Source organism: Cheilinus undulatus, linkage group 23, assembly GCF_018320785.1.
Source record: "Cheilinus undulatus linkage group 23, ASM1832078v1, whole genome shotgun sequence".
Taxonomy (NCBI): Eukaryota; Metazoa; Chordata; class Actinopteri; order Labriformes; family Labridae; genus Cheilinus; species Cheilinus undulatus.
This window is the reverse complement of record NC_054887.1, coordinates 14158713-14185395: the sequence shown is the minus strand read 5'-3', so window position 1 is coordinate 14185395 and position 26683 is coordinate 14158713.

The following is a 26683-nucleotide window of genomic DNA, read 5'->3' as shown; positions in this document are numbered from 1 at the left end:
AGCTTCACTGCCTTAATTTATGTCCATGATTCATCACATTTCAGAGCAACTTGTGCTGATTAAACTTTGACATTTTGGACTTCATTTAATGAACAAAATGTTTGCATTTTTGTTGATCTGCTGATCTAAGCTGCTCCATGTTTTTCTTTCTCTCCCACTCTCCCTGCACAAACACAGCCTGCACTAATAAGCCTGATGCAGCCCGCTTTAATTCAGCTTTCATTTCCCTAAGTGGGGGAACCATGCACACATTAAAAGCAGCCTTTGACGGGCTGTTCATTTGACCTTGTTTCTAATGCACGCAGCAGACAGGTTTAAAGTCTCTGGCAGCTCCAAACGGTTAAATGACTTACAGCAGCCATGAAAAGGTTCAGTTTCCTGCTCCTCTGAGAGCGGCTAATAGACCCAAAGATCTGGCACATCAAACATGCACGTATACACGCAGTCCTTTGGTCGTGTAGAACTGTTACGTGCCATGCCGCAGCCACCACTTTTCTCCAATCATCTCTTTTTCCAGCGTTAGCTTCCAGTTCTCCTTCCCAGACTGCCCCTGTCTACCCCGCAGATGTTCCTGCACCCCGAGATGTCACGTGCCCTCACGTTCGGGTCAGTCTGCTCCAGATAAAATCTCCAGGATTGACTCTGTCTTGTCTGTAACAAGACACTGTCAACCAACAGTTGGAAAGCATGATTCTGGAGGATTTAATATGACTTTGTTGATGATTTAAGACTGATCTGTGGTGAGACTGTACACACAGATGTTGAGCTTCAGCTGCATGATCTTAACCTGAACCAGTGGTCAACATATTTCTGAATTAAAGCATTCTTAACTTGCTTATTTTGGGACACAGCAATGAAAAGGCACTTCATTAAAGCTCAGAGGAAGTTTCAGACTCCATCACCACCTTTTTGAAAACTATAACAGCCTACATTCACATTAACGGGAGGAAAGATTAGCGTTAAATTATTAGATTTACTTTTAAAGGAAGCAGGAAAAGAATGCTTCTGCTTCCTTTAAACTGTAAATCATACTACTCCTGTGCATGTGTCAAACAGTTGTTACACATGAAGAGGACAAGATGAGCTAAAAAGATGACTTGGGACACCAAAGATGATGTAAACATGAAGTTCTTCATAAGAGCTTTAAGCAAGACAGATCTTTTCTGCTGAAGAGTTTGCCTGAGATATCGATCCATCTATTATCTATACAGCTTGTCCCATAAAGGGTCACGGGGCAATGGAATCTGTCCCAGCTGTCGCTGGATGAAAGGCAAGGTTACACCCTGGACCAGTCACCAGTCAGTTGCTGAGCTGACATCCAGACACAAACAACCAGAACACTCACACTTAAAACTAAAGACAAGTTAGTATTACCAATTAACCTAAGACAGGGAATAGTGATGGGAAATGCGTCTCTTATTAGTGATCTTGATCATTTGGCTCAGCAAGTAGAACCGGTTCTTTCGACTCCCAAACAGCTATTTAGTTGGGTACCAGTTTGGCTTAATTTGACATGCCAATTTTAGCAATGTAATGGCATATGACTGATTTTTGTGCTGGTATTGTACTCCAACTATGGGTAATTCTTTAAATTGGTGAAAACAAGAATGTAATTATTTTTCAAAATAAAGTTTCCCCAAAACACCCCATGGGTCAGATGAAATCTGCTCCCTGGCTGGGCTTTATGACACACCTGATATCAAATATTAATATCATACCATCAAGCATGAGTCCTTGATGCATGGTGTGCTTGTGGTAGAGAAGTGTAGAAAAGATCATCCCCATGAATCAATGATATAACACAAAGGCACACACATGTAGAAAAATGGTAGTAGCACTAGTAATAATGATATAAAAAGGCTCTCATATGGGAACGGGATCTTATTGTTCATGTAAAAGAGACGGCTCTTGGAACCGGCTCGTTCACGAACGACCCATCACTAACAGGGAACTCTGGGTGGGTAGTGATGCGGGCTGCAGGCATCTTTGAGCCGTTATCCTCAGTCAGAAAAGTCCTGAAGAAATGTTGTGTCCCACTCAGGTCAACAGTAGCTCAGAGGGCATGGGTTCATTGTTTACACCCCCAGGTAAGAAAACAATCTCCACTCAAGTTTTTGTCATAAAAGTATCCTCTCGTATCCACGGTAAATGGCTGAGACTGGCTGAATAAGAATGCCAGGATTTTCCAGTATTTTTTTTTTTTTTAGATTTATTTTTAGGCCTTTTCATACCTTTATTTGATAGAGGAAGGACAGTGGACAGACTCAGAAACAGGGAAGAGAGTGGGGTGAGACATGCGGTGAAGGGCCACAGGCCGCATTCGCGCACATGGGTAGCGCCCCAAGCCACTCGACCATCTGCGCGCTCCAGGATTTTCCTGTATTTTGTCATATTCATTTTACCCTCTACCTTTACAAGCCTTCTAGGACCGGCTGACAAGAAGCATCCCCACAGCATGATGCTGCCACCACCGTGCTTCACAGTGGGGATGGGTTATTTGTGGTGATGAAAAGTGATTGGTGTATGCCAAACATAGTGTCTTGTCTGATGGCCAAAAAGCTCAATTTTCCATCCCCTGACTTTTCAGCAACTTTTCTTCTACTGGTTGGACAAACTCTGATCTGTGTTCATGGTTGAACTTGTGCATTACTCTTTAAACAACACCAAACTGTCTCGGCAAAAAAAGAGTTCAAACTCTTCTGAATCTCCAGTCATGTTCAGTAGCAGGTCTTCATGTTTCGTGCTCTCCTGTAGTTAAAGCTCTGATGTATTTAGAGGTAATGTAGAGAGGTGGACGAGGCCTTGAAAAGCCTCCTTTGTCTGCAGTCTCAGACCTGGTCCAGCTTCATGTTTCTAATGACTTCTCCTGGAAGTCCACTGACGTAACGAGCCAAATTAAATGTCTGGACAAAGCAGATGTTGTACCAAGGCTGGCAGAAAACTCACATGTGTGAGTTCGTCTAGAAGTACACAGTTTTAAGAGGAAAGGAGGGAAAATTAGTCGTGTGACGTGCATTTGTGCGCAGACATTTAAGTCACTGCTCATGTCCTCCTGAACACAAAGAAAGTGTTTAGATATTACTTTTCCATTGCACAGTAAACGGATAGTTTTTCTTTCCAGCATAAACATATCAGAAAGGGCTTTGAAATGTGCAGATTCCTCTTCTTATTCAATTGGAAAAACATATGAAAATAAATAAAGAAAACCCAAATTTAAGAAAAAAAGAAAGAAAATCTACATATGCTGAGGAAGCAGCCATATGGAGGCATCATGTATTGACTGGTCAGTGCAAATTTTATCATTACAAGAACTTCTCTTTCTACTTTGCTATGCAGTTTATTTACAGTAATAGGCTATTTTGCTTTTGTGCATGTATGCATATTTTCTAGTCTTAATGAAGGCAGTTTAAGAGAAAGGACTTGAAAAAGTAAAAACTGAGTGAACATTATGTCGGACTACACAATAGTGGTGTTTCTATTCAAATTTATCACAAAATTTAAACATGTTTATTTGTTTCCATTCATTACTATTATAGGTATAAAGAATAAATATGAGAAAAAATGCTAAGGAAGTGGGCTCAGTGGTAGGTGCTTGTGTAAGCATGTTAATCTAAAACCGTCATTGCTCATTCACTTAACTAGCCATGTGCAGGACTCTTTTCTTAATCCCACTCCTGCTGGATTACTGATTATAACTATCCGCTCCCACAGCAAGTGCCATCCACTCCCACCTAACCCTAACCCTAACCTGCAACAGGTTTGTCCAATCCCAAGTTAGTTACAAAGTTTTAGTGTGCACTTTTTTTGTGGAGCTTTAACAAAGCATCACACAGCCCATCTGACGTGTGATGCAGGCTATGAGGAGACAAACCCATATTCATTTCTTACGTAGGACTGTTGGCTACAGCCAGAAAAGTAGCAATTGCACCATGATTTCTCAGTGAACAACACCAACATGTGACACATGTTTAATATGAGCATGGAGAAGTGCTCTAAAGAGAGCTTACTTTGATCAGGGATCATGAAGCAGGTGTATCATCACACCTAAATATGTTTCTCTGTGGGAAAGCTGTCAGGAGAAGAGCAAAAACATCTTTCACACTAAGAAAAGCTTTTAATGTGGTTCTTTGCTCTTCTTTTAATAAAAGAAATGTTTTCCAGATCTGATCAAACTGTTGCTTCAGCTAGATCCGCATCAATCTGTTCACTGGCCGCCATTGTTTACAGGCTTGCAGTCGCTGAGTCTTGAAACTAAACAGTCCGGTATTTAAATAAACAGGAACAACCTTTGCATGAACGATCAACCAGAACCATCTTTTTTTTAATCTGTTTTCTTCTTAGTTTTATCTGTAAAGCCATGCACACTTCTTTCAAAGAAACGCTGCTGTCAAAGCTCTATAGTGCTGTAAGCAAGCGACCGGGGCATGCTGTGGAAATGAGATAGTGCTATTATCTCCTCTGTGATTTATTGTACTCTTAGATCAACTTTGAGCTGGAAAACTTACATATTGCTGCGACAAGTGCCACGACTTTTCTCTCTATATTAAGTGAAAAGGCCTCTGCAGTCATTTTTGTGACTCTTTCCTGACCCTGACAGTTTTGAAATATGTGCAGTCATTTTGAGGAGTTTGAGTTGGTTCATGTTTGTGCCCACTTCATCAAATTATGTAACATTTCCTAGAGGCAAACAAAGCAGGAGTACTGGGAAAAACCTTAAAATTTTACCGCCATCGCACTAAAATTGTACCTTTGTCAACCAGAAATGCAAAGAGAGCAATAATCTTAAGGCTTCATATGACATAAAATAGGTAAATACAGAGATGTTTTCTTTAAATCAAACAGGTCAAACTGTAATCGTAAATCATAAAGAGGGTCAAAGCCAGACGCCATGAATCATTGGACATATGTCTGCAGAAAAGTGCTGCTGTAACTAATGAGGTCTGAATGGAGAGCAGGCTTCTGTGTCTGTCTGTGCTGTGAACACACCTTGAGCAGACATTAGGTGCTAAACCTTCGATCAAAGGCTCAAGCCGGCCGAGGATCCGTCTGCGTTTTGTCATTGTTTCCGTCCAGACAGCGAAGCATGTGAAGCGGCTGCAGGTGAGGCCCGCCAGACCAGGGAGTCGTCCAGGAGTGAAGGGATGCTGGGAAGATGGGAGGAGGGCAGCTGTTTTCCATCTTTTAACGCGTGGACGACGAGGAGGAGTGAGGGGAGGGGGGAATTGAGCTGTGGAAACACCAGATCAGACAGAGAGAGGTGTGAGGCCAGGAAGGAGGAGAGAGAGGAATCCCTGCAGGAATCTGGAGAAAGAGACGAGAAGTTCAATGTCAACAAACACACAAAACTATTAGGAATTTATGACTTTAATGGAGACTCTCTTTTACCACTGTGTTTACTCATGAGGCAATTTTAATGGTTTCCTCCCTCATTATTCACAAAACAAAAGCCTTGGCTCACTGTATAGGAAATACACCATATGAGTCAAGTTTTTATTGACATAAGTCTAATTTAAATATCTAATGAGCCACGGAGGGCTGAGCAGTGCATCTCTACTTGACTCTGAAATGTCTAGTAGGGCCACACAGCTACAGATGGGTGTGGGATGGGAGCAGCCAGTAGCAGAGAACTGTCATGGTCCATCATAAGTAAACAGGACAAAACATGAATGAGATACAGCAACCAGAACCAAGGAAGTATCCAGGGGGTGGCCAAATCTAAATGGTCCCCCTATAATTCTAAATTATGATTGGCTATCTGCTTCATTAGAGGCGAAATTGGGCTGTGTTGCAGGTTGCTTGCATGCTTTCATTTCTCTTTGCAGCAGCTAGGCTCCTCAGGTGGGGGCCTCCTGGTCACTCCATAGTCAAGGCCTCAAACTAAAAGTGATCGGGCCTTTTGTATCAGGGCCCCTCGACTTTGGAACAGCCTACCTGAGGAGATAAGGAGAGCAGAATCAGTGAGATCTTTTAAATCATTTTTTAAAACTCATTCTTATAGGTTTGCTTTTATGTGTCAAAAATTGGGGCTGAAGTGAGGGGTAGATGTGGAGAGTAAGCCACCTGAGGGCACCATCAGGCAGGAGGGAGGACTGACACAACCCCAGTCTTGCTCTGGATGCCTTTGCATGTTTTGGGCCAGGGGAAAATAATATGTTGAAAAAATAAAGTCCACACCTTTAGGGCGGAGTCGGGGGTGGATGTGGCAAGTAAGCATGGCTTAAGGTAATGCCCGGGTGGGTAGTGAGGTTGCCATGAGCATCTGGTCATGCTGTGGATATCCTTAGGGCCTGAAAAATGGCAGCGGTCTCTGGGTATATTACCAGGGTCATAAAGGCCCGGATTAAAAGGATGTTGTCATGCTTGACATTGCCTGGTGACAAAATGTGTCAAGAATGACTCTGGTTGCCCAACCCCCTCTCCAGACCCTAGGTTGTGGCACATAAGGCCCCGTGATGAATGCTTAGCTTGCTGCATGCCTAAAACGTATGCACATGACTGTATATTGGGATTGTTCAAATAAAAGGAAATTTAACAAGACAAATGTAGTCCAAAATGTCCTAAAATGTTCCCCAACTTCTCTGTAAGCTTTTCTGCAGAAGTCATTAGGTTAACATACATATTTTTCATTAAAAATATCCATGGAAATTCCAGAAAATCTTCAAGGACATTCCCCCAAATATCTGATAAAATTTACAAATAAACCCCCAAAAATTCAAATGAAAATTATGAAAAACAATTTTTTAAAAATCCTCAAATTCTCATTGAAATGTAGAACATTTTCAAAGCACATTGCCCACCTCCCCACCACCACCTTACAAAAACTTAAATCAAACCCTCCAAAATATACGTACACATTCCCAAAAGTTTTCTAAAAAAAATCATAAAAAATTCAAAGTGAAATCTCAAGACATTCCCAGCAAATTACTTAAACTTTTATGGAAATTCTAGACAACTATCTCTAAAACTCTAGTGGCAGAATTACTACTAAGTTGTAGAAAAGTGGAACAATGTCCTCATATGTGCATGCAGGGTCTCAGGTGGTTAAGATTGAGTGTCTGCCTTGAGAGTCATGCTTGTGTATCTGTGATGGCTGAAAAGTTACCTGTAGCCTGAACCCTGCATTGACAGTGCTCAGTTTGTCTGACTACTGATGGTGATATCTCAAGGACTTTATATTTTGGTTAAGAAAATAAGGAAACTTGCAGTTTTAAGAAGGCTGAAATGTCAGCCCGATGTGCTTCAGCCTGACAATTAGAGAAGAAATGCAACAGAAATATGAAGTGTACTAGTCATAATGCTTAATCTTGGAATAATAATAATACCTTTTGTTGGTCTGAAGACCAAAAACGTGACGTGTTTACAGTCTTAGTTTTTTTCTGTGTTATCAGTTAACTGTAAGATAAAATGGGGAAAGAAGCCTTGGGAAAAAGTAATAAAAATGATCCAAAAATAGCCGACAGTGTGGAGTTTGGGCCAGACTTTGAGATCTGAAAACCAGAGTTTTATCCAGCACAGCCAAAATCTAGCAAAACACTTTGACAAATGGAAACAGTCTGTATTTTCATTCTCCCGCCTGACCTATTAGCAAACTTCTGGTTCAGTTTGTTCTTGGAGTGAGTCGATTTCAGTCAAATGTTTCTCACAGGAAAATAAAAAAGTACATTTGGTGCAAAATGTTCTGCTGAAAAGCTCTGACTAGACTTCCAGTAGCTAAACATAAAGTGGAGGGAAAATGTGCTTAGTAGTTAATCAATTTGCACTCCAACTCTGCTTGTAATTATGGGTTGATTTATGAAGCAGCAGCTCATTATGGACTCTGCCGGGGTTTCCCCTCCAGGCTAAATTCGGCTACCACAAATAAACAGCCCTCATCCTCCTTAAACCTCATTAGAATCCTCATTTAGAGTTTAATCCAACATTCGCTGGTTTCTGTACCCAAACCGGCCTTCTTTTCCTCGTCAGATTTTAACCTTTCAATAAACAGATGTGTATATTACATTCAATGATGATAAGATGAGATGTGTGGTGGATTGTTTGGAGTCCATGAATGTCAGACCTTCTTGCCGCACAGATAATCATTTCAAGGGAATTTCCCAAGGCCAAAGATGACGCCCTTAAATGTTTTGTTCTGACCCAAAGATGTTCTTTCACTGTGATGAGGGAGGAAAAGAAACCAAAAATATGTGTGCATGAATTCAACATCACATAGTTTGCATTTAATTTGATAGTCAATTCGTTGATTGAACATGGCAGCTTTAAGTACAAAAAACTTTTTAAAGGATAATTTTGTGGACTGTCATCTCGTAATAAAAGATGAATGCAGTCTCAGTGGTAAGAACTGCAATCCAAAGATGGTGACCCATTTAAACTTCATCCAACAGTAATAGTGTTTCAGGACCCGTAGCTACACCTCAAATCTTGATTCAAGTGAACAACAGTCAAGGCCACATCTATGATGCTTCACTATCCCCTTAAAGAGAGTCTAGTGTGTTTAATTTGCCTCTGCCTTCTTTGATTTGTTCTGGGACCTAGTGGTGATTCCTAGATTTTTGCAAGCAACCTCAAGTGGAAACTTGAGGAACTATTATGCTACTTGGTCTGCTCATTAGTTTTCGGGTACTCAGTGCTTTAAGTGGAAAAAATAAGTGCCGGTACTCTCTTCTCACACAATCCCAGAACTAATTTGGGTGGTATGGAGCAAAAATCATTTCTTAGTAGTAATTAAGCTGAATGGCAATACATGATTCATAGGTGAATATTTTTAATCTACAAAGAAATAACAAAAACAGTCACCTCTAAGTCAAATCCACATGGGTCAAATGTCCCGCTGTCACTTTTATTAACAGGAAGCTGATCATTGTCAACATAAAAATGGAAAATTTCATAAAAATAAACTACTATTAACAATAAAGCTCCGTAAATAAAATAAGAAAAATGAAAAGTTCTTTCCCCACTAAACTCAGTATTTGAAATAGATAATTTTGTGGTCAGTAAGCCTATTACTGTAAGTGATTTATAGTCCTAGTATTCCTGACTTTCTCTTCATGATTCCCTACACCATCCACTGTCCTGTTCTCTCCTAATAAAGGCAACAAGCCCTAAAATACATCTTTAGAAACATGAAATAACAACATAAAAAAATATGTACTGTACACAAAAAGTAAAAAGGCTCTTTCATGAAATAGAAATATCAAATGCAGTGAATTTAGTAGTTGTTCTTCATCAACAAATGTAGAGATCAATCGGCCCCTCCACTCACTGTCACCCTGAGTGTCTGCTCCATCTGTGAGCTGACTTTGCCACCGTCTATCCAGGCTTTTTGCCTTTACCAGTGAGTCAGCTGTTCTTTAAGCAAAACTTGATCCTTTCACCAACAGTCTGATCGTCATTTTGAATACTGTTATTGAATATTGTTAGTGCTGATGTCTTGTTCAGCTGCAGTACGAACAGGTGTCAGCGGAGCATCAAGCTCCTTGGCGGAGGAGGTGCTGCGCTCGTGTGCTGCGTCACTGTCCAGTAGAGGTGAACAATTTAATCTCTGGTTTCCCTCCAACAATGGCAGGTGAGTTCAACTGGATTCATGTACAGATGAAAACGTCACAGTACCCAACGGGTATGCATGTCTTTAGATGCTGTCATGAATCATCCATTAAAGCTGTCAGCTGTGGAGGGGACAGGAGACCTTACCGGCAACTGGTGAGCAGTGCTGGTATGCTGGAAGAAGTCCCGGTACGCCAAGGGACAAAATTTAGAAGTGCCAGTACTGCGTACCAATGCATACCAGCCCACTTAAAGTATAGCGGGTACTCCATCCCTAACTGTAACCCTAACCCTACTCCTCCTGTCTGAAAGCTATAATAATAATCACTGGACTTCAAAACTCTTTTTCAGAAACCAGTGGGCGACATTGCTGAGTCTACATCCATGTTTTATCTAGCCTTGAAGCAGTAAATACACCATTAGTTCTTCTTGTCACTCTGGTGTTTCCAGCTCATAAAAGGCCATGAAATTAAGTACCATAACTTATGGATTGACAGGCCTGCCCACAGAGTTGGCCAGGCTCCTGAAAAACCCAGGGAATGAGCCCCGACCAGTTTGGATTTATTGATGATATCAATGCATGTGTGTTGGATCAGTAGCATTGGTGCTAGCATCCTGGCTAACAGTTACCTTATTTTGGAGCTGAAAGTGTGCCATGTTATTATTGGGTTCTAATATTGAAATTATTTATTTTGCAACTTTTTAACTGATTTCACCACTTTTCTGCCCATTTTTGCCACTTCTTGTTGCCTCTTTAACACATTTTTACTGCTTTTTGCAGTTGTCTTCCACTTTTAAGCCATGTTTACCCCTTTTTGACCACTTTCAATGCTTTTTTGCCAATTGTGGCCCATTTTTGCCACACCCCTTTCCACTTTTAGCCCATTTTCCTTATTTTTCCCCCTATTTTGCCACTCTAAACCCATTTTTTGCCATTTTGCCCTTTCTTGCCAGTTTTTTTTTTTGCCTTTGTTTGGCCAATTTTGCCATATTTTTCCTGAACTTCTTGCTACTTTAACCCATTTTTTTACTATTTCTTAGGAGCTTTTTGCAACATTTAACCAATTTTTACCCCTATATGCCATCTCAGCCACGTTTTGCCAATTGTGGCCCATTTTTTTCATTTCTTTTTGCCACATTTAATCCATTGTTCTTGTGTTTTAATCTTGTTTTGCCCCTTTTAATCCATTTTGCTTAATTTGCCCATTTTTGCTACCTCTTTTTGTCAATTTCAACCCTTTTTGCAACTTTTTTTTTGCCACATTTGATTATTTTTACCCCTTTTTTGCTATTTTTTTTTTCAAAACTATGGCCCATGCCTCACTTATGGCCCATATGGCCCATTTTGCCACTACTCTATGCCACATATAACCAATTGTTCTTGTTTTTTAATTCCAATTTTGCCACTTTTAATCAATTTCTGCTGCTTTTTGCACAGTTTTGCCAGTTTCACCACTTTTAACCCATTGTTGCCATTATTGCCACTTGTTGCCTTTTCATGCTTGTTTTTGCCATAGTTTTGGACCTTTTATTCAGGTTAAAAATAAAATGTGGTTATCACAACTTGTCCTTGTTCCCCCTCATGGGTGGCCTTGTGGGTTGATGTTGAATACAGGCTTAGAAAACACTTCACAAAGATTTATTGGCCTTCCTTGGCATCTCACTAAGGCTGTTTGTGAAAGAAGTAGAAAAAGAGACATCTAATACTGAGAAGTAACTGATTTGGACAGCTGAACCTCAGATACACCACATAAGTTATCTTTCAGATAATAGAAAGTTAAAAATTGTTGAAAAACTTCATGTTTATGCTGTGAAAACTCTCCATAGTGTCAAATTTTGATCATTGCATGCACATATTTACATATTTTGAATGCTTAAAGTCTTGTTTTGATGGCACTCAGCCTGTTAAAGTCATCTAAAAGTCTGTTTACATGCTGTTCCTTATTCTCAGTCAAAATAAAGCCGTCTCTGTAAACACAGACAAAGATTCAACACAAAGCCAACAATCTGTATCACACACGCTGTCACAAAAAACACACACACACATCTGAGTCAAAGTATCAGACATTAGCTCTGTCTGAGAGTCTACTCAGGGATTATATAACCAATGCAACAAAAGATGGATGCGGTTAGTAGAAAAACACCAAGTCCATCATTCCAGTGTCGGTTGTAATCTGATCTCCTTAAAAAACTATTAGAGAGAGCGGGACCTCTCAGAGCAGCCATGACACATCAGATCTGTGCTGGGTTTGTTATATAAGGTCAACCACACGTGGAAAAAAGTGGCTGTGTTAGAATAAGGGAAGGTTTTAAAGTGTCACTAACATGGATGTCACTTAATTAGAACGAAAACCTCAAACTGTAGATCCTTTAAAAATGTTATATATCATGAGTCTGTGGTGCAGTGTGCGTCACGTCGGTCTGCCTCGACCTAATTCAATAAGTGCTGTCCTACATATCTCAGATTTTAATGTACATCATGTCTACATCTGGCCAATTAAAGGACTGCTGAAGAGCAGAAATGACCAGAAGGAATGCTAAAACGTATAGATATAAGAATTTAGGCCTCTGCAATACCAATAACCAGGGCTGGAGGCACTTTTCATTCATTTGGAAAGCAATGTTAGATTTCATAGCTAAGCCATGATGTGCAAACGTCAGGATACCAGAGAATAAAGCAGAAGGAACTGAAATAACATTAAGGGAAAAATAATTCAATAATCTCAGAATAAATACAAAAATTGGTAACATGGGTTAAAGAGCAGCAAAAATTGGCCTAAAGTTGCAAAATTTGGCTGAAAGTTGCAAAAATGGGCAGTAAAAGTAAAGAAAAGCAGTTAAAAAGTGGGAAAAGGGATGCTAAAAGAGGCAAAAAAGGACAAACAGCAAAAATGGGTGAAGAAAGGAAAAACGTAGAAAAAATGTGCAGTAAAAAAAGGTGAAAAGCAGTTAAAAATTGGGGAAATGGGTTATAAGTGGCAACAAAAAGGGGGTTAATAGAGACCAGAAAGGCGGCAGGTGGCAAATGTGGGTAAGGAAAGAAAAAACGCGGCAAAAATGGGCAGTATTAAAGGTGAAAAACAGTTAAAAATTGGCAAAAAAAAATGTAGCTTTGATGGCAAAAATTGGGAGTAACGAAGTTGAAAAGCTGTTAATAGAGTGGCAAAAATAGGTTAAAAATGGTACAAAATTGCCAGAAATAAGTAATGAAAAGTGGTTAAAGAGCAGCAAAATTAGGTTAAAAATGGCCAAAAAAGAAAAGGTTAAAAGAGGCATTAAAGTGAATAAGCAGCAAATATGGATTAACAAAGGCAAAACTTGAAAATAAGAAGGTAAAAAGCAGTTAAAATTGGTCAGCAATGGCTTAAAAGAGGCAAAAATTAGTAACCTGCTGTTCCTCTCCTTTTCTTTCCTTTTGTTTACGTTTTGTTAATGTGAGACAAAAACAGTGGAGTAAGCTGTATTAAAATGTCGCCATACAGTAACAAGACTTCCAGGGCCAGCTGCCAAGAAGCATCCCCACAGCATGATGCTGCCACCCTTGGCTTTATGGTGGGGACAGTGTGTTTGTAGTAGATGTGCAGTGATGTGGCATCTTGTCTGATGGTCATAAGGCACAAATTTGGTCTCATCATACCAAAGAACTTTCTCCCACTTGACCATGGACTCTCCCACGTGCCTTTTGGTGAACTCTAATCAAGATTTAAAGGTATTTTTCTTCAACAGTGGCTTACTTTTTGCCAATCTCCCATACTTACTCCATCGACAAGCGGAATAAAGTCATTTGGTCGGATGAGACCAAAATGGTGCTTTGAGGCCATCAGACAAGACCAATCACACTATCAAAACCTTTTTCTTATCCACCACTGTGCTTCCACTGTCCAGAAATTGTACACCTCACAGAGGCAGACAACCATGAGCTAGTCACTCTAGTTCCACATCGCTTTCCTCTCCAACATCCACTCTACATCCTCTGTCTATTTCTGCTCATAGCGGATGCCATCTGTGCTTTGTTTGCAGCTTTCACACAAGCTGTCTAACCTCCTGCCCCTAAAACTGGCCTGCTTTACAAGAGCTTGACCTCTGACCTCCTGCTGCAGGTCCTAACAGCCGGAGGACAGCGGGCGCACCTGCCCGCCACACACCTTCATTTACGGGACACTCAGACTCTAAAATATTTCTGTCAACGGTTGCTTGGCGTGCCAATGAATCCCCCTGAAAGTGATCTGCTCTAAAGAGCCTGGAGAATTTTAACAGTCTAGTAAAATCTTCATGGAGGGTTTTCCTCCAGAAAGTCGACACTCAATAAAGTGCAGAGAAGTTTAACGCTGCCAGCTGGAAAAACCTCCACTGTGCTCCTCCTGTGTGTATCCAACATGAATCCTTCATCTGCAACACAATACATGATGTGAAAAGAAATATTTACTGGGACTTCAATTTTGTTTGGACTGACATTTCATCCAAACAATGGTCTGCTGCAGGAGAACTGCTGCTAATGTGAAAATGCTTGTTTCTAGCATTTGGACCTTCAGTCATGGCTTTGAATACTTAAACTCTCAAATGTTGTTTTTTTATCCTAAATTTGAACCAGAATGCTTTTAAAAACAAATGCTCAAATTGTGAGCAACACCACACATGATGGCAAATAACATCGAACAGTTTTGTTCCCATAGTGTTTGAAGAGCAACAATATAACCAAAACAGCACATCACACACTAACAGATGTAGAACACAATCACAACAGGCTACCTGAAGCATGCTTGAGCTTCAAAAATCCCACTGTTTTATCTAGCATTTCACAATGCTGCCTACTTTTTCAATGGTAAACAGGTCTGGACTGCATGCAGGCCAGTCTATGCCCTGCCCTCTTTCACTGTGAAGCCATGCTGTTGTAACCCATGCAGAAGGTGTCCTGGCACTGTCTCACTGGAATCCCTGACATCCCTGAAAAAGACATTGTCTGAATGGAAGTATATGTTGCTCCATACCTGTATGTACCTCTCAGTGATAATGGAGCCTTCACAGATGTGTAAGTAACCCATGCAATGGACACTAATACACCTCCACATCTCACAGATGCTGTCTTTAAAACATGGTGTTACAATGTTACAATGTCATTTTGCAGACATATTTGTCTAAAACAATGTACATCTGGGACAGGCGTCCCTGGGGTTAAGGACCTTGGCCAAGGGCCCAAATTGGATACTCTCTGGGCCCTCAAACCCACCTTTAATAAAGTCAGAATAAACCACTAAGCTATCCAGTTTAACTTAATCTGGATGGTCCTTTTCCTTTTTTAGCCCTGAGGACTTGATGGTCATTATTTCCAAAAACTGAAAATCTAAAATGTGGACTTGTCAGACCACAGCACACTTTTTCACTGTAGGACAGTCCTGAACTTACATTCGTAGATGCAGTGACGTGTTAACTGAAGCGTTCTTGAGCCCACATCACAATATCCACCACAGAATGATGAAGGTTTTAATTAAGTACTGCCTGTGGGGTCAAAGGTCACGGATACTCAGGTATAGTTTGCAGCCTTGCCCCTTAGGTGCAGAGATTTCTCCAGATTCTCTGAATCTTTTGATGACGTTATGGACTTTAGATGGTGAAATCTCTTTTTCCTGCAGTTGCACATTGAGGGATTTTGCTCATAAACTGTTGGACTCTTTGCTCATGCAGTGGAGAACCTCACACCATCACTGATTGTTAACAATTGAGCCTATCACAATGAAGCTTTTATACCCAGTCATGATACTACCAACATTACCAATCATCTGTGGAATGTTCCAAGGGTTTTTCTGTTGTGTCTTCACAGTTTGTTGTTTCTGTTGCAAAAAAAACGTGCAAAGCTCTGAAAACAGCAATATACAAATCCCATCAAAACTGAGACTTTTGCACATGAGCATTGTTTCTACTCAAATGCTATTAGAGTTTTTCTTTCCTGTTGATGCAAAGTGTTTTGGATCATTCTTAATCTGAGGTAAGTTTCAGCTGCATAAAGACAGTGATTGTTATTTTCATGTGTCCGATTTCTATCCGAACTTTATCTGCACAACTTTATCTCTAGAAATCAGTACACTGGTCTTAAATGTACACATTGAGGGCCTTCACTCACAAATACACAACCCTGGTGAGCTGGCCTCCTGCTTAAACTCCAGCTTTGTTCACACTCCTCCTTCACACACACGCTCCAGCTCTTATTTCACGTCTGCTCTGGCTGCAGATATTCAGCACGTCGCCTCTGATGGAAAACTGCACTCGTTCACATCGTTACTCCTTATTTTGGCTGCTTAGATCCCAATATCTTTCACCGCCGTGACAATTGCCTTAACAGACGACCGCCGCACAGCCACGATGCAAGGAATCCAGACATTACCCAATATCCTGCGAGGGTCCACAGGGATCCACGCCGCTCATTAACAGAGTTGCCAGTACTCTGTGTGAGCAGCTAACAACGCTGTGGTTTAAATACACTCGGGACATTTATCAGACTGGACATCTATGACATGAAAAGACATGTCAATATCTGCTGGAAGAAAAGGAAAAAATCCACATGTAGTCATACATGCTTATTATGTCTGTGGCTGTCAGAGCATGACTGGAACTAATTTGTGATTAGGCGTTATTAAACAGTTTCAGTGCCTCTAAAAAAGGACCCAAAGCCAAAAACAAGAGAAGCAGTCAGAGTTAAACCCCTAATTATATTCACCCAGCTCTGATTTTCCACCACACTGTAACATAATCCTGTATAATTGTTGAACAATGTTTGAAAATGAAGTTTTTAAAAGCATGAAAGAAGCATTTGCTCTTTTTCCAGGGGGGAAAATCAAAGTATTTGACTTTAGACTCCAATGGTTGATCTCAGTTTTCTTAATTGTTGTTTTTGCCATCATGCTTGTCTCTTTAAATAACAGTATGAGTTAATATCCACATTTTTAAAAAGTCAACATCACAGTGTCCAGACTTCTGAAGTTAATTTATTAAGCACAATGTTGTTGAGACTTTAGAGGCCTACAGACATTCATCCTTACTTTTTATTGCATTCCAGTTTCACAGAACAAGTGCATTTAGTTTTTTTTTCTTAAGTTTTGGATGATTGTTCGAAGACTTCGTCATTACAGAATGAAAACAACTAAAACTAGGATGTTTAAGTTTGACCCCTGGAACAGGCCAAAAACACCTAGTTTTGGGCTAATTTATCCAAAATTCTGGATTTCCTGTTGGAGATAGAGATTTGCTCCAGCAGACTTTTTTGTAGAGCTCTCTGAGCTGAATCCACATACCTAATTTCATAACTCTAGGTCAAAGTCTCTGTTGGGGCTGTTCCGTAGAAGCAAGAAAGGTGGCACTATTGAGGAAATTCCTGAGGGCCATCTGTGAAACCTTGCATTTTTCAGACCCCACATATGTGTGCTGATTTTATTTTGTCTTTGAGCATGTTAAGGGGCCAAAAAGGCCCGGGCTGTGATGAAAAATAAATAAATAAATAATGATGAACCCATTCAATTTCAATGGGGCTCTCGCACCCTCGGTGCTCTGGCCCTAATTAGGTTTCTATCATGGAAAAGTACTGTTAAACCAGGAGAACACAGTAAATATGTGCTAAAATGTACTTATTATTGCAAGAAGACTGAGTAAAATTATAGGTATCAATGTTTGTCCTCTTAGGACTTCCATACATTAAGACTGAAAATAACAATCGACTAACTCCAGCCTAAAGTTGCAATACAAAGTATGGGGTACCCCATCTCAGCTTGTTTCTTAGGGCAGGGCTTTTAAAAAGATTCTTAGAAGGTGATTGGAGGAAAGTTCTGTCACATTCATGAAGGGCCAATCAGAGTAAACGAGGCTGTATGCATGCGTTTCTCCTGGCTTCCCAGGCTACCGCTGCCATAGTTTGTGAATGGAGGAACTACTCGGTAAATAAAATTCAAGCCAAGGCCATTGCATACACCGGCAGACCCCACCTGTAACGATCCCAAAAACATGCCAAAGCAAGATGGCAGGAGGGTGAAAACATGTTTTCTGTCATGAAAAGCTTTAAGTGTTGTTTTACTCTTTATTTCATATGAAAACGAAGTCCAGTTCAGGTAAAACTGCTGCTATATGATAGCTATTTCTGAGCTAATCATCTCAGCACTGGAAGTCATGGTAAACAGTTTTCAATATAACTAAACTCCATCCTCAGCTACCGCCTCGTTCTCCTCAAATGAAGCTTTGCTAAAATGTTGTTGCAGAAATTAGGAGTTACTGCTGTGAAGTTTCTAAAAGCTAAACTAATGTTTTGGTTTCAGTAAAGAATTTCACATCATGAGGGAGAAAAGCTGTTAAAAGTGGTTTACACAGTGACATACTAGCATATATTTCAGGTAACAACTAAACAAGACTAGGTAAAAACCTAGTATGTGGCTGACCGCAATTAGCTGCAATGCCTGTTGAAATGCCTGGCTGAAATGCGTGTTCTGGCAGAGTGACTTTGTCATGATTGTTGGTAGTTTATTACTTTAAGCCACAGGTATAGTAAGTGGTTACTGTAAAAGCCACATGTTACTCTCTCTCTCTCTCTGTCTCCTTTTTTCTGTGTGTGAGGAGATGAAACCTGAGCAGCGTCATCCCCCCTCCCCTTCTTTCTTCTACCACATCTGATTGGTTAAACACAGACACACAGCATCTCTGCTGCAGCAGAAAACAGAGGGGGAAATACGCTCTCTGTATTCTTTGCTATTACTGCGCAATGGAAGACAACACTACAAGGAAAGAGCAAAAGGCCATCCTCTGCACAAGACAAGCTGTCGCTGTGCCCTGATTTCACCAAGAAAAGCGCCTAGATCAGATTAAACATTAGTGGTCCTACTGTGACGACCAAGCTAACAGCTAACGCAGCTAACGGAGTAAACGGGACAAGCTCACTGCCATGATCAGAGTGACATGCCGAAACAGAGTAGAGAGAGAATATTTTTTTTTGTCACAGAAAGCTTTCAGTGTTGCTCTCCACGGTTGTTTGATTCAGACTTGTCTGGTTCAGACAAAAGCGCCGCTCGGCTCAGACCCAGCTAATGACAGGCCTGCTAGAGTCGTTACCTGGGACACAACAAGTCATTAGCTGTACACAACAAGTAACTCTTTCCCCTTAACTATCACATTGTCATGCCAAAGCGGGGGGCAGAAGAGCAGCATCTTCGTTTTCTTTCGCAGAAAGCATTCCGTTTTACTCTCGGCGCTAAATGTGATGAAGAAATGTGTCAGTCTGGCTAAGGCCGAGCTAACGTTTGGCTAGCAGCCACAAGCATTCACAAAAGTTAACCTTTTCCCCCTCAATTATCACATAGTCATGTCAAAGCAGTTCAGCTGAGGAGTAAAAACATCTTTCCCAACATGAACAGCTTACAGCTAAGTATTTAGAGTAGTGAGGGCAGCCATTAAAGGACTGTCAGCATGAGTAAACCCCGCCCATAGAGCAATGCTGTATGAATGAGCCATAGATAATATTAACTGGAGCCTGGTTAACACAGTGGAGGCAACCATTAGTGACAGCATTCAGTCCAAGCAAACGCAACTCTGTAGTATATGGCTCATTACAAAAGCATCACTCACTCAGCGATGTACATACATACATACATACATACAGACAGACAGCCAGACAGACTCACTCAGACACAGACATTGCCATATGTAGGGCTGCCCTCAGCGGTCAGCCAAAAATGCACACTGTCAACGAGTAGTATGATTCATCTAATATAGATTTTTCAATGCAAAACTTAAGCATCTTGTAACTTTAAGCTTTTTGTTACTGTGTCCTCAGTTGTTTTTCATTGAGGCTGTGAAACTTTTTGAATGGCGTGTGGTTTTCTCTCATTTTCATGACTGCTTTGGACTGAATGTGATCACATTTGTGCGAACGCATGCAAAGATGAAAATACTAAATATACGTGAGTGTCCCTGAGTGTTTAGGAATGTAAGACAAACAGCAGATACCCCCCACCATCTCTGATCATCTCTGCTGATATCTGAGCCAGCTGGCTGACCCTCTTCACTCCCTCTACCTCACACCATTCACCCTCTGCCCTTACACCTTTACCCCATCTCACACCTCACACACTAACATATGCATCCTGGGGGAGTCGTACTGGAACTAGGTTAGCGCTGGGTGGTGGTGCTGGTTTTGGGCTCGTTTCCAGGAATCACATTCATCCCACCCTCCTCTCCTTCACTAATTTTCCAGTTTTCACAGCCAGACTCTGGAAAGTGTGAGTCAGCATTTCCTGTGGAAAACTCAATTTTCAACGCTGTCATTTGGACGCTGCAGCCGAACGCACGCCACTGTTAATGGATAGATGGGTGAGGAACAGTGAGAGGAGATGTGAGAAGAAAAAATGCACCAACTACAGGATGACAGATCTGAATTTAAACCTCACTGTGTTAACACAGAGGGGGTTAAAGAGGCACTGATGGTGGAGGGTGAGAGGGTGCAGGTCAGGGTCTCTCGGGGCAAAGGTCAGCACTGTGAGGACTCCGCAGAAGGTCTGCACAATAAAAGAGATATTTATGGAGTCATTAGGCTGAGTCAAGGATTAACTGAAATTTAAAGACACAGTTGGGACAGCACGGTCGGCACAGTCATGAAGAAATATTTAAATTCAAGATAAATGAGATTGCTGCAAGTTAAAATGTCTGCAACTGCCTACAACAGTGGGCCGATGAAAGTTTTCATCACCATGAATGTTTTTTACCATTTTACTGATTTTATAATTCAGTCATGACCGAAATAATTTTGCTTTTTTGACCCAAAAAAAAACAACACATAAAAATCTCTTTAAAGTCAACATGAAAACAGATTTCTACAAAGTAATATCAACTTACCAAAAACATTAAAATTAAGAAAATAAAATTAATAAATAAAATAGAGGAAACTGAGACAACTTTTTTTAAATATAGTGAATAACAGAATAATTGTGAAAAGAGAGGAAAATGGGTGAAAAGAATGGCAAGAATGGGTTATGAATTTTTTTTTTTAAATGGCATTAATGAGTAAAGTTTCAGAAAAGGGCAAACAGTGGCAAATATGGGGGAAAGAAAGCTAAAAAGAGTGGCAAAAATGGGGGAAAAAGTGGCAGTATGGGTTAAAAATTTTCAAAAATGATCAATAAATGGGAGAAAAGCAGAAAAAATTGGTCAAATGCAGCAAAAAGTGGCAAAAGCTGCTAAAGTAGGCAACACGTTGCAAAAATATGTTGCAGAAATAGGCAAAAAAAAAAAGGGGGGGGGGGGTCAAAAACTGGGGTAAATGGGTAAAAAAGGACAAAAACAGGATAAAGTGGTGAAAAAAGTTTTTTTTTTTTAAAGTGGAGAAAATGGACCGAAGTGGCAAAAGTATGCAAAAATTTGCAAAAAGATGCTGCAGAAATGAGGAAATAAGTAGTTAAAAAGTAGCAAAACGACTGAAAAGGGCAATAAATTGAATAAAAGTGGCAAAAAAGTGGCATAAATGGGCAAAAAAAACTCAGCAAAAATGTGTTAAAAGTGGCAAAAACTGTAGCAATATTGGATGGAAAAAAGTGTTGAAAGTGGCTAAAAAGTACCACAAATAAATCATTCCAACATCAAAACCCAATCATAAGCTGACACAGCTCCAAAATGAGGTGTTAGCTAGGAAGCTAGCTCTAATGCTACTGATCCAACAAACATACAATGATATTACCAATAAATCGAAACTAAGGCAGGGCCCATTCTCTGGGGTTTTCAGGGGGCCCCGTCAACTCTGTGGGCCGGCCTGGCTCCACATACACAGTGGTGCTTTATCCCTGCTGGCTCCACCGACCTTGTTTGTTTCGGTTTCTCTCTCTGATACCGAGGCAAATGTGGGATCATTTCATACCTGTATTTTTCCTCTGTGATATTCATAATAAGGGTGTCCAAATTAGATTTGCATATATAAAATAAAATAATGATAATATGAGATAAAAGTAGGGTTGCTCCTGAGCAAAGGGTTGAGAAACAACTGCAATAACCTAGAAACAATATGAAATGGGGTAAAACAGCGGAGAAAACCTTGATTATTTTGTTTCACTAAAAGTCAAATATCATTTAGATCTACTATAGCATGCCTCAGAGTGGTAGAGTCCTTCCCTGAGATGAAGTGAAGCTGTGAGAGCTTCATGCTCTGGTACTTCCAGGAATGTCCATCACCCAGTTTCACCTTCTCACTGACACATAAACACAGCAAAGGGCAAATTAAGCAGTCAGAGTCTCCTGACAACCCAAAATACAGAGTGAGAGGCACGTGAGGCTGCAGGTGTAAACTGTCCTCCTCTGCTCCTCACTGGCGCCAGGCTGATATGCTCGGGCTAATCTCAGCCACCTCTAAACTATTATTACAGAGCAAAGAGAGGGCCTGATTTAATGCTGCATGAATACACGTTGTTGAATTAAGCTTTGTTTTACTTCTGCCGCCACACAAAGTACCCAAACACACGCTTACTGTAAATAAAGTCCTGCTTAATGGTAGTTGATGCGAGCTTTACCGTCGGTGTTGGTTTGTTTAAATACACGTGCACGAACTGTCACTGCTACACTGTGGATTTTCTCTCTGACATGTTTACCGTCAGTATGGATCTTCTCTCTGCATGTTGGTTCACATTCTTCACCTCAAATCACCTTCAACAATACAGCATATACATTCAGTGAGTGTACAGCTTCATACTAAGGTGTTATTAAGAGGATAAAGGTGTCAAAAACAGACAGGTGGAGGGATTAAGAGCAGATTCCCTCTAAATGTGAATGACAACCTAAGCTAGAGTGTCAAGCTTCTAAGAGAGGAGAGCTCAGACAGAGAGCACAAAACACCAACCAATAAAAACAACAAGAAACAAAATAGTCCCTAAACAGTACAGTGATTTATTCTGAAGATTAATATTGGTGTGATAATGCCTGACAAAGATGACATTCTAATGTATTTCTGATTTAAACTGAAGATACTTTTAGCCTGTTGAGTCTAGATTCTATAGATTACTTTACATTAGAAAATGTGGAATCATCAGATCATTTGATAGACGTATAAATGATCACACCTTGTCTGCAAGTGAACCTGGAACATTTCACGGTCATTGGATGATGAAGTTTGACTCTGACAGCTGTTATTAAAGTGATAAATGCTGCAGAGCCAAAGGTCAAATAGGTGCAGGATCACTGAAACGGGAAAAAATTAGCATTCCTCCTCAGCTTCTCAATGTTCATGTGGAAAAAGCTCCACGCTCCTATCAGTGAAAATTATAGATCTATTAACTTTGATATGATGTTAGTAAAAATCAAACAATAATACATACGTTTGGATACAATGGCAACAAGAAGGAGAGGGGTCTGGCTGCAGACACACATCTCTGACCGTCCCACTGAGATACTGTCCGTCAGAACGGAAGTACACGCTAAAACTTTCAAAGTAAAATAGGATTAAACTTCTGTTAGAGTAAGGACATAGGTTGAGGGAATGGTTAGCATACTAAAGGTTAAAAATCTGATAATAAAACATTTAATGAAGCCAAGTAAACAGTCTTAAGTACAGAACAAATGCTCATCCTGCATGAAACATTCAGCTAGTGTAGCTTATTTAGCTGCATTAGCCACATAGATAATGGAGCTAGGCAGCTAATGTAGCTAAAGCTAAGCTAACATAGCAGCTACATAATGTAGCAACATTAGCTTTAACTATGGTTGCTAAAGCTGACTTTGCTAACACTAACTTAGCTACATTTGCTTATGTTAACTTCATAGCTAGCATAGCTATGTTAGCTCTTCCTCCATGAAAACATTCAAATGCAGAAAAAGTATCTGAAGTAGCTCCATTAGCTGCATAAGCTACATAGATAACGAGGCTAAATGATAGTGTTGCTAAAGTCAAGCTAACAAAGCAGCTATATAATATGCTACATTATCTACCTGTTATCTATGCAGCTATGTTAGCTAAAGCAATGTTTGCTAAAGGTCGTCTTGCTAAAGTGCACATTTTTTAAGCTCACGTTGTCAAATCTCAATTTTTTAAAGCTAACTTAGCTACATTTGGTTATGTAGTTATGTTGACCACATAGCTAGCATAGCTATGTTTGCTCATCTTTCTTGAAAACATACTGAAGTAGCAAATGTGATTTACATAGCTCCTTTAGCTGCATAAGCTACATAGAAAACAGAGCTAAATAGCTGAGCTCGTTAAGTTAGGTTGTAAAGGTTAAGTTAAGCTAACAAAGCAGCTGCATAACAAAGCTATGCTGTCTACCTATGCTATCTATGTAGATATGTTAGCTTCTGCCATTTTTGCTAAAGCTAATGTAGCTAAAGCTGTTCTTGTAGCTACTTCTTAAACTCATCTATACATAATTTGATACCAGACTTCACCTTTGACCTTTTTGCTGTTTTACTTGTGAAATGTTGCTTAGCCTGGATTGTTTGCAATGTGGTTATTTCATGAATGCAACTGCCAGACTTTTTAATGAATAAAGCTGAATCTTCCCCCAAAAAATCTAAAACTAGAAACACATTGTACCGACACATTACAGCACTTTGGTTCCGACAGAGATGGCGCCTGAGATCTACAGTCTGAAACCAGACTGTCTTGAAAAGAAGAGAAGTCCTTGACACCAGGTAGTTGGTAATTTTTTGGTTTTAAATGAGAAAACTAGCAGACAAACTCCTGCACACTGTCTAAACTATACAAAAAGTTGCCAATGTTTCATACATTTCCATACAAACACAGTGTGCTGCAGTTTTTAATGGACTTATTCCTCTGTCTATTATTAAAAGATGTAGGTGTTTTTTTTTTTTTTTTATTTTGGTACTTTTTGTCTCTGTTAGTCATTGAAATAACAGAGATAGTATCATTTTGGTTGGTTGAATGGTTATGATATTATGGCTTGTAATCAAATCTAAAAAGCAGCATGGACTGATTGATGTTGTGGCTGGTAAGAGACAGTAGGAAGAATAGAATGCACATATCTTATCCTCTCTCCCTCTCAGTCCTGTCTACTGTGTTTGAAAGGCTTATTTTAAATTCAAGGGTAGATGAATCTCAGCTGCTTGCTGGAAAATAAATATTTTCCCAATCCGTTGTTCTCTTGCAGAGTGAATAAGATTGTCCTCCAGGATTTACCGATATTTTCACATTCATTTTACCCTCTACCTTCACTAGCCTTCCAGGGCAGGCTGCCAAGAGGCCTCCCCTCAGCATGATGCTGCCACTACTGTGCCTTACAGTGGGGATGGTGTGTTACTGGTGATGTACAGTGCTTGGTGTCCAAGTTTTTTTGCTTTTGTTTATCAGTTGACCTTCAAAGCTGACATATGACTACATGGGTGCTTATTAGCAACTGGCTGTTCTCAAAATGCCCACCTCCACTAATAATAAAAACAGCATTTTGAGTTTAATTCATCTAATTTCCGCAGAAGAAAACACTTAAATGTCTACAGGAAATACAGAGCACAAGTTTATTTTTCTGCATATTTTTCATATGAGAAAGTATATGAATTCAGAGCCAGCGTGTTAGATAACTTTGGCCGTATTTGGCAGAATTAACTCAGTGTTATTATAAAGGAATGAGGTCATAAACATCTTTATTCAGCACTTCTGCATACAGCTCTATAAATAATGAGCACTGATTTAAAACAATAATTAAACACTGTGTGAGAGCATGTTTTAATTTTCTCCATATAACTTGACGATCAGAAATCAGGACAGAAGCCGTAAACGAGTCCTTATGTAAGGTAGTGAACATGTTGTGTGTTAGCCAAAGATTTTACGAGCTCCTCCTCCTCGCTGTGTCCCTCTAACATACTTCAGAGGAGGTATGAGGAGCAGCGTGACAACATACTGGGTCTCTGTTACGATCGTAGCGTGTCATCAGCCAGGTGATAAATTAATGGCTCTGAACTCACAGATCACCTGCAGCACATTCTGTACTCTCAGGATGTTTTTCGGCCTCAGTGATCTTCCATCATCGCACACGGACAGAAAATAACAAACTACCAACTGAGCACTTTGAGACTGAGTTACGTATGCCGTCAGGACAGTGCTTCATGTGGAATATTTTATAAAATCCATCTCAGCATAGCTTTATTTCAGTGATTCCCATAAAGCAGCACATCAAGATTCAACAAATTATTCTTCTACTGTGAAGCCATGCTGTTGGGATGGATGTAGTATGTGGTTTAGCACTGTGTTGCTGAAATATGCAAGGCCTTTCCTTAATAAGAGATGGGAAATGGGAGAATATGTTGCTCTAAAACCTCTATATATCTTTAAGCACTGTTTAACTGACTTTCTAGATGTGTAAGCTGCCCTTGCCATAGGCACTAATGCAACCCCATACCATCAGAGATGCAGGGTTTTGAACTGTGCACTGATAGAAGCTGTATAGTCCCTCTCCTTTTTAGTCCACAGGACACGGTGTCTGTGGTTTTCAAAACAGAATTTCAAATTTTGATTCATCTGATCACAGAGCTGTTTTCCATTTTGCTTCAGTCCACTTTAAATGAGCTTTGGCCGAGAGAAGACAGCCGCATTTGTGGATAGTGCTCACACATGGCTTCCTCTTTGAATGATTTCATTTCTATAGTTTTATACCATCATTCAAAATGAACACATCTCGATTATTTCAATGATCAATAGGATCAAAAAGTACAGAAATTATGTTAAACCAGATTTTAACCAAAAGAGAGTCTAAACTGCCCAAATATGTTGGCAACATTAAGAAAAGTGGGTCCAACTGATGAGTAGCAAATGCTCTAAGCTGCTTTCCAAATTTTGGAAACTTATCTGTGCAATTTTTTAAGTGCAGCAGTTTCCAGAAATGTTGATAAATATAGGTTAAAAAAATTAACCAATGTTCGGTGTCTAAGACATCTTTTTTTTTAGTTGCCCAGGTTTCAAACAAGTTTCCATATTAGACCTGAACAGTTTTGAAAAAAAAAAAAAGGATTTATCTGGCCACAGAACAGTTTTCCATTTTGCCTCAGTCATTTTTAATGAGATTTGGCCCAGACAAGCTGGACTTTCTGGATTTCGCACACATCTGACTTTTCTTACATGAAACAGCTTTGACTTTCTTTCATGGACGGCACGGTGAACTGTGTTGACAGACGATTTCTGGAAGTGTTC